The sequence below is a fragment of the Triturus cristatus genome, chromosome 12, assembly GCF_964204655.1.
Source record: "Triturus cristatus chromosome 12, aTriCri1.1, whole genome shotgun sequence".
Taxonomy (NCBI): Eukaryota; Metazoa; Chordata; class Amphibia; order Caudata; family Salamandridae; genus Triturus; species Triturus cristatus.
This window is the reverse complement of record NC_140595.1, coordinates 608,899,951-608,913,946: the sequence shown is the minus strand read 5'-3', so window position 1 is coordinate 608,913,946 and position 13,996 is coordinate 608,899,951. Positions and strand designations below refer to the sequence as shown.

At 46.2% G+C, this 13,996-nt stretch overlaps 1 protein-coding gene across 1 annotated transcript in view; it reads left to right on the top strand.

Annotated features, from left to right (window-relative positions):
• The window catches only part of LOC146776379 (mitochondrial inner membrane m-AAA protease component AFG3L1-like), a 327,798-nt gene that overhangs the window by 157,652 nt on the left and 156,150 nt on the right, over window positions 1-13,996 (top strand). The gene's annotated exons all lie outside the window — the stretch shown is intronic.

The following is a 13,996-nucleotide window of genomic DNA, read 5'->3' as shown; positions in this document are numbered from 1 at the left end:
GTAAGCTCGGACTGCACAACTGACAATGGTTCCAGTTAAGAAATGTGTCCACATGTTTGCAAAGTTTAATAATATACGGCTACATATAATGCTGCCAGAATGCTGTCTGATTGGATGTAAATATTTGCAGAAGCTTGAAAGCAAGATTGAAGATTCTTTGCTTTTAAAATTAATTTTAAAATGCAACTAGGAAAAAACATTTTGCTAAACTACTGTGAAATTTTAGGTACCACTACTTTGAAGCCTCGTTTAGTAAAATGTGTTGATGCATGCTAGTATTTAAAAAAATATCCATAATGGAAAACCCGTGTAACAGATTATGGGAATATGAAAACAAACAAGCTGTGGCAAAACTAATAGGTTTTGTTTTGTTACTACGTGCCTTTTTTACCATGGTTTTTGTAAAACCTTGTTGTGGGAGCTGCTGAGCCCTCAACATTATAACAAATATTGTCAGAAAGCCAAAATAATCTTTTGTGTAAAAAAGAAAACATTGCCACAGTAGTTCTTTGGCAGTGAACCAAACTACTTTCTGTTCCTATATTCTCCATGTGAAAGAGCAGAATGCTGTCACTCATAGTAAAGTAGCTGATAGAGAGAATTTTAATAAAAGCTAAAGGTCTTAATTAATGACAGACCTAATTAAGGGCCCACTTCTTAATGAAAGTCACAAAAGAACACCCATGGTATATCCTTGTATTGGCGCAGATTTACAGCTTTCATGAATTTGCAAGAATTTACAAAAGTAGGCCAGGAAATCGTACTCCTAAAAAATAATGGTGAATTGCTTTTTAGCATGAGCAAATAGGCATGGGAAGATTTCAATCAATCAATCAATCAGGGAATTGTAAGTGAGCTACTCACACTTGAGGGTCTCAAGGCGCTGGAGGGGGGGAGGAGGTGCCAGCAGTTCCGTTCAGCCGAAGAGCTAGGTCTTGAGAGCCTTCCCGAAGGTGTTCAGGGATGGGGCACGTCTGATGTCGGTCGGGAGCTCATTCCAGTTCTTGGCTGCGATGTGGGAGAAGGATCTTCCTCTGTGGACGCAAAGGATCTTCCTCTGTGGACGCGAGGGGTTTTGGCGAGGATGAGGTGGGCGGATCGGAGGTTTCTTTTAGATACATGGAGGATGAATCTGTCTTTGAGTTACTGGGGGCCGGTGTTGTGTAGGCGTGGATAAGTATCTTGTAGGTCACTCTGTTCTCAACGGGTAGCCAGTGGAGCTTTCGTCGGTGTTGGCTGATGTGCTTGTGCCGAGAGATTTTGAGGACCAATCTGGCGGCGGTGTTCTGTATGGTCTGGAGCTTGCGGAGTAGAGATTTGTTTATGCCGGCATAGAGGACGTTTCCGTAGTCCAGCATGCTAGTGATGAGTGCATGGGTGACTGTCTTCCTTTACCCGAGGGGGATCCATTTGAAGGTCTTACGGAGGAACCGGAGGGTGTTGAAACAGCGGGGGGGCAACAGCGTTGCCCTGACGGTTCATGGAGAGGAGGAGTAGAGTATGTTGCCAAGGTTTGTAGTGTGATCTGTGGGGGTCGGAGGGTGCCGAGGTCTGTGGGCCACTATGTGTTGTTTCAAGCCAAAGGGGTGGTTTCTAGACGAAGATTTGCTCATGCAAAAATCTGCTGAGCGTTTACAAGTTCACTTTCCCTCCAACCACTTTTTCCCCCAACCCTGGAAAATGTTTTACTTCTGCCCTTTAGCGGAGTACATTTCCAACCTTTCTCAGTATTTGAAAAGATTAGAGAAGAGCTGGTGAAAACCCCTAAAACATGCAAGTTAGTAGATTTTCACATACTCAAAAGGGCATTCAAACCCTTAAACTATTGCTTACCGCTACCTCCAGTATGTAGATCTGCAGAAAGGTGGAAAAATAAAGAAATTGCTAGGTATTCAAACCCTACTATAGTATGAGCCATGACATTGCTTTTATAAAAGCTATATAATGAAATTGCGGCCATAATTTGTCGCCACACTGCGTGGCACCAGAGGGACTAGTGGAATTTCTTTTATGGGACAAGTAGATTTCTGAAGTGACCTGTCCCATGGGCAAGTAAATATGTTATTAAATTCCACATCCTTTAAGCGATATCTAGCTAGATTCTCGCTTTAGCAAGGCTCAAAATGTTTTAGGATTACTATTGGGGGTTTTATTGTGAATCAAACTCTTGGATAGTGGCTTCAAGTTTTGAATTCTTATTGCCGCTTCCCGTCTAATTCCCTCTAATCCAGTGTTCCTAAACTTTTTAGGACCATGACCCCCTTTTTAGAATAAGTAACATTCGCGACCCACCATGGACCTGAGGAGGGGCATTTTTTTTATATCGACTAATGCATCGTGTGGTAGCACATTGTCATTTACAGACTACACATTTTCCATTGAAATGGCCACTAACTTTGCACATACAAACCGTTCTACTGATAAAACTATATAGCAGACAAATGATAATGTGTGGAAATCGGGTTTCTGTGAACATTTAACATTTGTGTATCACCAAGTAAAGGCTCTTGATCTGGTTTGATCGTATTAAAATCTGTTTCCAGCTCATTTCAGAAATGCCAAAAAAGTACATCATTTTTGCTTTCCTAACTGATGAACGCATTCAGTTCATTTACATTTTACTGTGTGTTGCAAAACAACTACAACCTTTCAATTCATATTTCCTGTACTTCAGCAAGATTGTTACATAATTTACTTTAAAAACTCCTTTCACTTTGCAGTCCGAGAACGAAAATAAAGCATCCCTCCCTCAGCAGTTTTTCAGACGACTTAGTCTGACAGTTGAGCATCAAGTTAAACACAGAATTGAATGGAATCGTTATTTAATGCACCGACTTTACATACCCACCAAAAATCTGCTTGCGACCCACAGTTTGGGAACCCCTGCTCTAATCCCTCTTATAAAAGATGTTAATTCGTTGCTTAATTCAGCCTTCATCCCACACTGTACTGCAAGATAATTTGTCTAAGTCATTCTCTTTGAAATAATGACCTCAGCCATAGGCTGTCTCATTAAGGGCTCATTGTCTGTCAAAGGGGTTTGTGAGTGCTTATATATCTAAGGACATAGTGACAGGCAAGTGATGAGTGAGGGTCCCTGTGCATATTTTATTTTCTTAGACTGTAGAAAATGTTTCCTTAGGTAACATGACAACGTTGATCCTGGAGTGGGATGTGTACACTTGTGAAAAAAATGTGGAGTCCTCCTGTTGAGGATGTTGTATTCTTCACATATTACACGTGCCCAGATCCCATGCCCCAGTCTGGTTCTGGTGGTTGTGGTGTTGCCTTATTTGGAAAACAGCCTATCCAACTAATTATCCAGTACTGTATGAAAATCTGCCATCACTACAACGTCTGTTGCAAAATTTGCAATCATAGAGAATAGAGCCGTACAAAATAGATTTCTATCATCATGGAATGGAAAATAATGTGATAACTGGGCCTTCCAAGGTCTCTTATTCCCACCACTCTAGCTGTGAAGGTATAGTCAAGTTTAAGTTGCAGCTCTCTTTTGCTTGAGATTCTCCTTGTTTTGGAGACCGTATAGACATGATATCAGCTGAGTTTCCAGTATGACTAGAGCCATATAGCTTCTTTTTAAAATTGGTGGGATTCTTGCAATAAGGTCTGATCGATCATAAGTCATGAAACAACTTTAGTACTGCTTGTCTCTTGGAGAGAAGTGTAAGCCTTGTACATTTAGAGATACAAGAAGAAGACTAGCCATTATGGGGTCCTAAAGATCGGCTAGTAGGAATTATAAATAGACTAACTGTGGCCCCTCACCGGGCACCAGCCTTTGTGCAAGTCCAGTAAGGACCTAGGAATCTCTTACCTCTACCTTCCTCAGTACAGTAAAGTCCTTTGCTCTAAGCGAACAGTGAGGATCTTATTTGGGGCTTGACATGAGTTATAACATAACCAAAGATAATGAACTGGAACAGAGTTTGTGTATAGCTCAAGAAATAGGTAACGCTATATGTGCATCAGTGCTTATTCTATAGTTGGCAATTCCTACATGTCTCATCTCCTACGGTCCAATCCGGAACGCTGGACTGCCCTGCCCTGATCAGTAACCAAATTGTTAACATCAAGGAGGGCACACACAGCCATCATTGTAAAGTAATTGCAATTGATTTTGGTCCATAGGGTGTCGGGGACACATCCTCTTTAGGACTGGGTTTATTTATGTTCGAGGCATGTGGGCTGCTGAATTCATATCTGTGCATAGATCGCCGCCTAGTGTTGGGTCCGGATGATTGCACATTGTTGTCCTGGAAGAGTCTTCGAAGTATCACGAGATGGGTGGCTCCTTCCCTGGACTACAGTGCGCATGGGCAGCCTCTCCATCCTTGGATTGTTTTTTTCCGCCATTGGGTTCGGATGTGCTTATCTTAGCTCAAGTTAGGAAAACTTTATTTCAGGCCAAAAGCCTTTAGGTATCATCGGTATTGTTTGCGCTCGGTACCGATAACTTATTATACCTGTTCTCGGACTTCTTCACCCTTCTCGGACCGTTTTTCGGTCCAAACATCGATCGACGTTCGAGGATGGAATCGAGGACTCCCTTCAAGAGATGTCCTCTATGTCATGCGAAATACCCCCACATCGATGTCCATCCGCTGATTACACACCGGATCATGATGAGTCCAGGTGTATGGCCTGCGCCCGGTTCCGGTCAAAGAAGACACTTCGGAATCGACAGGGCGGCGAGATTGGAGGCCAATCAATCGGCGCCTGACCCGGTTAACATATTCAGCACCGAGGATGAAGAAGTCGAGAGCGTCGAAGAAATAGACTCGAGCCATGCTTCGGAACATGAATCCCAATATGACGATGATGAGGTGATCTTCGAGGACGAAGACGTCGTCGACGAGGTAGGAGACGACGATGAAGCCCTTGGGGCCGATGAAGATAGCTCAGGCGAGGAGCTAGGCCAATCCGTCGATGCGGAGGCCGAGGGAGATAGTCTTGATAAGGCTCTGGTCGAGGGATCGCCTGCGGGCCTTACCCAAGATCTGTCGGATCGTTCTACAGCCCCGCCAGAAGGCCCGGCTTCGAGCATTTCAAAAGAGCCAGAAATATCAAAAAAGACTGGAGTCGATTCGGTGAAATCGAAACCAAAACCTGCACCGGTCAAATCGAAACAAAGTGCAACTGGTTCAGATCGGATCGAAGGCATCGAAGCCCTCCAATCCGTCGACACAGACGATGGATGTCGGAGCCGACCATAGAAAGAAGGACTTCGGTAACGAGAAACCAAAAAAGGACTTCGGCACCGACAAACACAAGAAGGCCCTCGGTCCCGAGAAGACGCAATGGCCTATAGCACCGAAGGTTGGGGCACCAACAACCAAGGTCAAAGTGGTCGATCCGACTACATCAACACCAAAGAGTGCTGAGACGGCCAAAATACCGGATCAACAGGGCGTTGATCCAAAACTTCGGATCGAACACCCGAAGACTGGGAAGAAACCGGAGACCGCGTCGAGGCCTGTCTCCAAAGAGCCTGTCGGTTCCAAACCACCGTCTGCATTCACGGTGCAACAGGTGTCGGAGTCCCTGAAGCGCATCAGGGAACGGGCCACTCTCGAACCGAAAACGGGCCCCGAACCGCACAAGGTCGCCAAGGCTCACTCGGCGCCGGCACCGATCAAGTTTGGATTGCCGCCACCAGGGGCACCGAAGATGTTCGAACTTAGGAAGAGTATCGAACGCCCAAAAACAGTGTCCACGGAAAGAACCGATGTCGAAGACTCACAGGACCAGTTTATCGACGCCGACACGGGTAGGCTGTTGTTCCGCAAGCGGATAATTGTCCCCGAAAAGGCTTTGGACTCATACAAGATTCCACTAAAAAGGAAAATGGCATCAGGTTCGACACCAGTGCTTGTAGAACCTTACCAAACATATGATCAGGAACCACAATCCTTTTCTCCCACACACTCGGAGACAGATGCAGGAGAGGGCTATATTGAGGATGATACCACTTATCCTGTGGATAATGACCCTGATACACAACAGCAAGACCAAGATCAAGCATGGGGAGACCCTCATGACCCAGGAGACCCACAAAATGCTCCTGACACTCATCTTTATAATATTAAACCATCTCCCACTGAAGATACTGCTGCTTTTAACGCCCTCATTGAAAGGGCGGCTGCCAATCACGGAGTGGAACTTCATTCTGACTCTGTGGAAGAGGATTTTTTGGTGGACACGTTCTCCACATCAGAAAGAACGGTCAAGACTCTACCAATGTTAAAAGGGGTTATTAAACATGCTAAGGACATCTTTAAGGAGACAACCAGGGCACCGGTGTTGAACCCGAGAATTGAGAAGAAATACAAACCAGCCCCAGGAGACCCAATGTACATTAAGGGTCAATTGCCGTTGGACTCCATGGTAGTTTCTAATGCTCGCAAGAGAGCTAACTCGCAGACTACAGGTGATGCTCGTCCTCCAGACAAGGAGTCCAAAGTGCTAGAAACATCAGGCAAAAGGATAGCAGCACAAGCAGCAAACATCTGGCGCATTGCCAACACTCAGGCACTCCTGGCCCGATACGACAGGTCACACTACGATACCCTAGAAACACTGCTAGAACACCTACCAGATGAATACAAAGATGGAGCGGAGCTCCTCATCAGAGAGGGGCAACTCATTACGAATGCGTCCATCAAATGCGCACTAGATGCAGCTGACACTGCAGCGAGGGCAATCAACACTAGTGTGATGTTAAGGAGGCACGCATGGCTGAGAATATCAGGTTTCAAACCTGAGATTCAAAATAATATCTTGAATCAACCATTCGACCCAGACTTTTTATTTGGCCCCGAGGTTGACGCTACACTGGAAAAGATTAAAAAGGACACTGAAACTGCGAAGTCTATGGGGGCTTTACAGTTGCAGCAGTTTCGGAGTGGCTCCTTTCGTCGCCCAGGGAATAGAGGAGCAGCTAGAGGTCAGGGGTCCCAGCAGCAGTACAGTAAAGCAGGCACCCAGAGTACCTATAATAAGAACAATAGGGGTGGATATCGTGGATCCAGCACCAAAGGCAGAGGACGGGGACACAACAACACCAGGTCCTCCGCCAATAACAAACAGTGAAGTCTTGGCACTGCCCCCCGCCCACATAACACCGGTCGGGGGGAGACTCCAACGGTTCCTGCCAGTGTGGAGATCCATCACCACAGACAGGTGGGTCAGAGAAATAGTCCAGTACGGTTATTGTCTGGAATTAAGATCCACTCCACCCAACATACCACCAAGACACCGTCCTATGTCCGCAGAGCACTTGACATTATTGCAGCAAGAAGTACTAAGTATGCTGCAAAAAGGAGCCATAGAGCTCGTGCCTGTGGAACAGCGAGGGTCAGGGGTGTACTCTCTGTACTTCTTAATCCCAAAAAAGGACGGGTCTCTCCGACCTATACTGGACCTCAGACCACTCAACCAGTACATTTTGTCAGAGCATTTTCATATGCTCACCCTCCAACAGGTTCTGCCGTTACTCCGTCAGGGAGACTTCCTAGCAACACTAGATTTGAAGGATGCGTATTTCCACATACCCATACACCCATCACACAAACAATATCTCAGGTTCACTCTTCAGGATCAGCATTATCAGTTCAAAGTACTCCCTTTCGGAGTAACAACGGCACCCAGAGTCTTTACCAAGTGCCTAGCAACAGTGGCTGCACACCTACCGAGACAACACATTCACGTCTTCCCTTACCTAGACGACTGGCTTGTTCAGGCAAAGTCGGCCCAGCAGTGTGCCGGCCACGTATCCCACACCATTCACCTTCTTCACAGTCTGGGATTTTCACTAAATTATCCAAAGTCACATCTTCAACCCGCCCACGTACGGCAGTACCTGGGCGCGACCGTAGACACTCTGGCTGCCAAAGCTCAGTCAAATTTTGCGAGAATCAACAGCATGCAACTGCTGATAAAAAAGTTCAAACCTCAACACTCCCTTCCGGCGCGAGTGTTCATGCAGTTGATAGGCATGATGGCCTCCTGCATCTTCATAGTCCCGCACGTGAGACTACATATGCGCCCGCTTCAGGAGTGCTTGGCACGTCAATGGAATCCGACTCAAGGACAGTTGAAAGACCTAGTGTTGGTGAGCGGTCGGGCATACAACTCTCTGCATTGGAGGAACCCACACAACCTTTTCAAGGGCCGACCGTTCCAAGAGCCTGTTCCACAAATAATACTGACGGCGGATGCGTCTCTCCAGGGATGGGGAGCTCATGTACTCAATTACACAGTGCAGGGACTATGGACGACACAGCAACAGAGGATGCACATCAACCTTCTGGAACTGATGGCTGTCTTCCTGGCAATGAAGGCATTCAAAGTACACTTGTGCAACAAAGTCGTGTTGATCCGGACGGACATGACTGCCATGTACTACATACAGAAGCAGGGAGGAACACACTCGCCACAGTTGTCTCAACTGGCTCAGAGCATGTGGAAGTGGGCCATTCAGAGGAATATGTTCCTCATGGCGGAACACCTCCCGGGCAAGGACAACCAGATGGCGGATCTGCTCAGCAGACACAGCCACCAAATGCACGAGTGGGAGCTACATCCATCAGTACTCCAACCGTACTTCCAGCAGTGGGGTCATCCAGAGAAAGACCTATTCGCCACAAGGGAAAACGCAAAATGCCAAAGCTTTGCCGCCAGGTTTCCGCATCCACAGTCACAGGGCAATGCGATATGGATGAACTGGTCAGGCAAATTTGCATACGCTTTTCCCCCAGCGCCATTAATACCGCTAGTGGCACGCAAACTACGGCAACACTCAATGACACTCATCCTGGTTGCTCCAATGTGGGCACGCCAGCCATGGTACACCACGTTCCTAGAACTTTCCGTGGTGCCGCCTCAAAGACTTCAGCTAACACCCAAACTTTTAACACAGAACCATGGCGAAATTCAGCACCCAGATCCGCAACAGCTGAACCTGGCGATCTGGCTCCTGAAGTCTTAGAGTTTGGCTACCTGAACCTGCCTCCAGAATATATGAATATCATCAGGAAGGCCAGGAGACCCACGACCAGAGCTTGCTATGCGGCTAAATGGAAAAGGTTTGTCATTTACTGTAAAAACAACAACATTAATCCGCTGGACGCATCCATTCAGAACATCATCTGTTACCTGCTACACTTATACCGATGCAATCAAGCATACAATTTCATCCGTATACATCTAACCGCAATAGCGGCCTATCTTCAAAACAGGCAACACCTCTCTTTATTCAGAGTGCCTGCCATCAAAGCATTCTTAGAGGGACTCAAACGAGTGATTCCTCCAACACACCCACCGGCACCAGTGTGGAACCTAAACGTGGTCCTCACCAGATTGATGGGTCCACCCTTTGAACCTCTACATTCATGTGAGATTCAATTCCTCACCTGGAAAGTAGCTTTCTTAGTGGCAATCACTTCGTTGAGAAGAGTTAGTGAACTCCAGGCACTAACCATTCAAGAGCCATTCATACAGGTTCACGCAAACAGGGTTGTACTACGTACCAACCCCACGTTCATGCCTAAAGTGATATCACAGTTCCACATGAATCAGACTATTGAACTGCCTGTTTTCTTTCCAAATCCAGAAAATGTCGCAGAGAGAATGCTCCATACACTAGATGTAAAGAGGGCCCTCATGTACTATAGACAGGACACAGGATTTTAGGAAAACAAAACAACTGTTCGTTGCCTTTTCCCCACAACACAAAGGCAACGCCATTTCCAAAGCAGGAATAGCCAGATGGATCGTTAAACTATTCAAATTTGCTATGCAAAAGCTAAACGCACATTGACGATTCCTCCCAGAGCCCACTCAACACGAAAGTTAGGGGCGTCCATGGCTTTCCTGGGGAACATTCCTTTAGAGGAAATATGTAGAGCAGCCACATGGTCCACTGTACATACATTTACTAAACACTACTGTGTAGATGTGCATTCAAAACAGCAGGCAGCTGTAGGACAGGCTGTTCTCAAGACCCTTTTTCAGACTGCTGCAGCTGGCACGGGCAGCTGCCGCTTATGGAGGGACTGCTATATAATCTATGCACAGATATGAATTCAGCAGCCCACATGCCTCGAACCGAATATGCTACTTATCAGTATGCATCTGTTCTTGGCATGTAGGGCTGCTGACATTCATATCGCCCACCCTCCTCCCCGGCGCCTGTAGCGGCTGCAGCACTCAGAATTACTGTATAGCATGGTCATCACTTACTGTATCTACTCCATCACTGCCACAATGGCGAAAAACAATCTAAGGATGGAGAGGATGCCCATGCGCACTGTAGTACAGGGGAGGAGCCACCTATCTCGTGTTACTTCGAAGACTCTTCCAGGACAACAATGTGCAATCATCCGGACCCAACACTAGGCGACGATCTATGCAGATATGAATGTCAGCAGCCCTACATGCCAAGAACAGATGCATACTGGTAAGTAGCATATTCGATTGTGTGGTAACTAGGCACCAGGAAAGCAAAAGTCCTATATTCTGCAGCAGATGAACCTGGGTGCATCGCTGTTTGAGCATTATTGTGCCTTCGTCTCGCTTCTCTGTGTTATTTGTAAGTTTATTAGCTTCCTATCACTTTTTTTCATTGCAGCTGTGTCTCCTTTGCTATAACCCAATCTTAAATCGTCCCATGGTGTCTTCTGCTCCAGTAGCTTCCTGCCTTCAATAGGATCGCGAATCGTGTAGATAGGCTCCTACGAAATGAAGAAGGGATATACAGGGTAATCTTATTTATAGGGAATGTTCTTCTAGCGAAGGATAAACATGACATTGAACTCTCGTCTTTGTGACAAAGCTGTTGTGTTTTAGTAATAATTCTTTCTTTCACTTTGAAAAGTGAACTCTTGGAGGATGGCTTGTGACGGTATACGGTATTCACGAGGTTGGTATGCAGAGAAGACCCTGTGGGTCCTATCAAGATCAATTGGAAAGTATTCACTTTTAGGCAGCACATGGTTTTCCAAGTGTATGTTGTTAATATCGGAGTTTATGCCCCTTGTTCAAATGTTGTTGCTCTGTGAATGATTTTCAGTGTTCTTGAGTTTATCTGAGAGGGTGTCAATGATTTTTGACCTCTCGTACCATTGATTAGTGGTCAAAGTGTCCACTTGGTCCACTCTGTTCTCAGCTTTTTGGAGGTTGTGCTCCTGTTCTGTAATGGTTCTTTTGAGGTCTTTTCTTCGGGAGCCAAATCTGAATTGGACACTCTGATTAACTGGAGAATGTTTCCTTTTGTTGCAGGTGATTGGGCCTCCTGTGACTCCTAAGAGATCTTACTATCAGTTAATTCCACAGCGCCAGTGCCGTTCGCCTGGTCCTTTGTATGTTTTGTTGGAAGTTAAGCAGCTCCTTAATCAAAGGAGTTTTGGCCTGTTTGACTCTCAGAGATCCCATTTTGAGCATTTAAAGCAAGATGCTGTGGTCTTGGGTGTTATATGCCACAGCGGGAACCCAGTGTGAGGCAACGCAAACCCAGGCAGCTCTACAGCCCAGTAGCCAAGTCCACAAGAGGCTGGGAGTGTGAAAGCGGCCAGTCACACCTGGGCCGACTCCCTTTGGCAATTTGAAGACTCAGGCTGGCTGGGAAGAGGAGACATGACCACCAGATATCAAACAATGAAAGCTGGTCTGCTGTGGGGGCAGTGACCGTGCAATTATAGGTTAACATGCAATGAATGAGGGGAAGGTGGCTGTACCAGCATTGAAAGAAGCTTCAAGGAAATTGGCAGAGGTCCCTGCATATATTTTAGCATTAAATCATGTTTAAATTGTCTACTCCCCTTACAGTTCATCCTTTACTCACATACTCAGGTCTCTGTGTGTGAAGGGGAGGCCACTCCTCAGATCAGCTGCTCGTTGCGAGTGCCCCAGTCTTCACTCCCTCTCCAGTTGTGCCTCCCCCACTCCAGTTGTGCCTCCGCCACTCACCTCCTTGTCCAGGCATGCTCCAGGCCCCTTTGGCTCCTCCAGTCTTAGCAGTTCAATCAGTGCACCAGATGGGGAGCTGTTTTCTCCTCAGGCCTCTGCCTGGCTCCTCGCCCTCCTTCCCAATATGTTTCCTGGTGTGCCTTGCTTGAACCCCGCAAGGCTCCTTTTGCGAGGCAGAGACCTCCATGCGGAGTCCTGAACTCTCAGAGAGCCACTTCCTGTATTGCAGATAGATAGCACTTCTGATCCAGTTTCTTGTGATTGCTGCCATCTTATCTTCACCATGAGAAGCCTCTGCATTCTATTCTGGTGATGCTGCCTAGGCCCGGGTTGCTCGGCCACAGCTTCAAGCTCAGTAGGCACATGGCTTGCTGAGACCTCATCCTGGCCATGCCCCTGATTTTTCTGGGTGTCAAATAATTCAAGTCACTGTTGTTTTGCACAGGATGAACAAATTCCTCAGAAAATGGTTGTACAGGAGGGTCACCCTTCAGGATCTCATGTATCTCCTGGAGCCTGGTGTATATCTTGCCTCCTTTTGTTTTTTTGTGTGTGTTTTCTATAAAAGGAGTGACAGTGCTTATTCAAGCAAAGCCCCCTCCCAACAGGATCCTAATCATATATACAACACCGTAATTAGAACTCCCCCAGGTAGATAATCTAATGCACTTCATATGTAACCTACAGTGCCACAACAAAACCTTGCCCCCCACCTCCATGCAATGAACAGTGTGAGGGGCCCTTAGCCATGCCCACAAGCAGACAGCTGACACCTGCCCTTTAGAAGTTCTTCACTTCTTCGATCCAGTGATAAAATCAATGTTCGAGAACACTCCACTAGGTATGCTCAACATGCTCTGCAATCAGACCCAGGTTGTTTTGATTTACAAAATTGGAGTTTATAGGCTGACTTTATGCGACCCTCCCCTCACAGACCCGTTCAGTCAGCTGCCTTGATTCCATGATTCATTTAGAGACCTGGGCAACAGCATTTCTCTAATGGTATAGTAGCAGACACTGGCTCCATGATTAGAAAAACTCCTGGGGCGGATCTGACATCGACGAGGATTGTATTACTTGGCATCTGTTGAAGTCCACCATGACAGCCCACGCAAAATTATCCCAGAACTGTGGAGAGAAATCTCTCAGTGCCTCATGGCCTTAGCGGTCTATCTTTAAATAAATATATATGTGCCAGCAGACCCCCATTGCCACTACTAGCTCACTGTGTACTTTTTCAGCAGCTGTGTAAGCCTTACACAGAAAATTGGTGAACAAGCCATCCATCACGTTAAAGAAGTACAGAACAGGCAGCAGCACTGCTGTCTCACAAACTATGCAGAATAGGAAGCAGCTATGTAAGCCTCACTCACTAAACCGGTAAGGCTGCAACTGTCCACTTCTTTTAGATCTATAATGAAAGGGCTCTACAAACAAGGCACAACTGTGATAGCTATTGACAAAGGAAGACTGGTGTTAGGTGTCCACTTTCTCACTACTTACTCACCATAAGTGCTTATTTGCACCGTGTCTTGTCTCTGCTCTCCATCACTATCCATTAAACGTCCAACTGTTCTCTATATAGCTGTTCCAAGGCTTTCATAATATGTATGATTGCTTTCTTCCCCCCAGGTCCCAAAGTGATCTCAGTGATTTTTGGTCTCATAGGCGGAGATGCCCCCCAAAAATGACCTTATCAGTTCCTTCTTACACTTCCTGATAACAAGTTGTATAATTGTGGCATGCTCTGTAGGGATTAATCTCTATATAGGATGATATATTACCAACACTCTGTGACCAAAAAGTAGAATGTTTCAGGTTTCAACATTACCAAACAAAGGAAATCACATCACATCACATGGCCTTTACCCATGTGATCACAGAAAGTTACATGTCTTATATTTCAGGAGGGCGGTCCCCACCTAAAATGCAAGCTACAAGCACATGCTGCCAGATGCTTAGCTTAGTAACCAATGCATTCAAAGTCACACAGGCCCTTCATGAACAT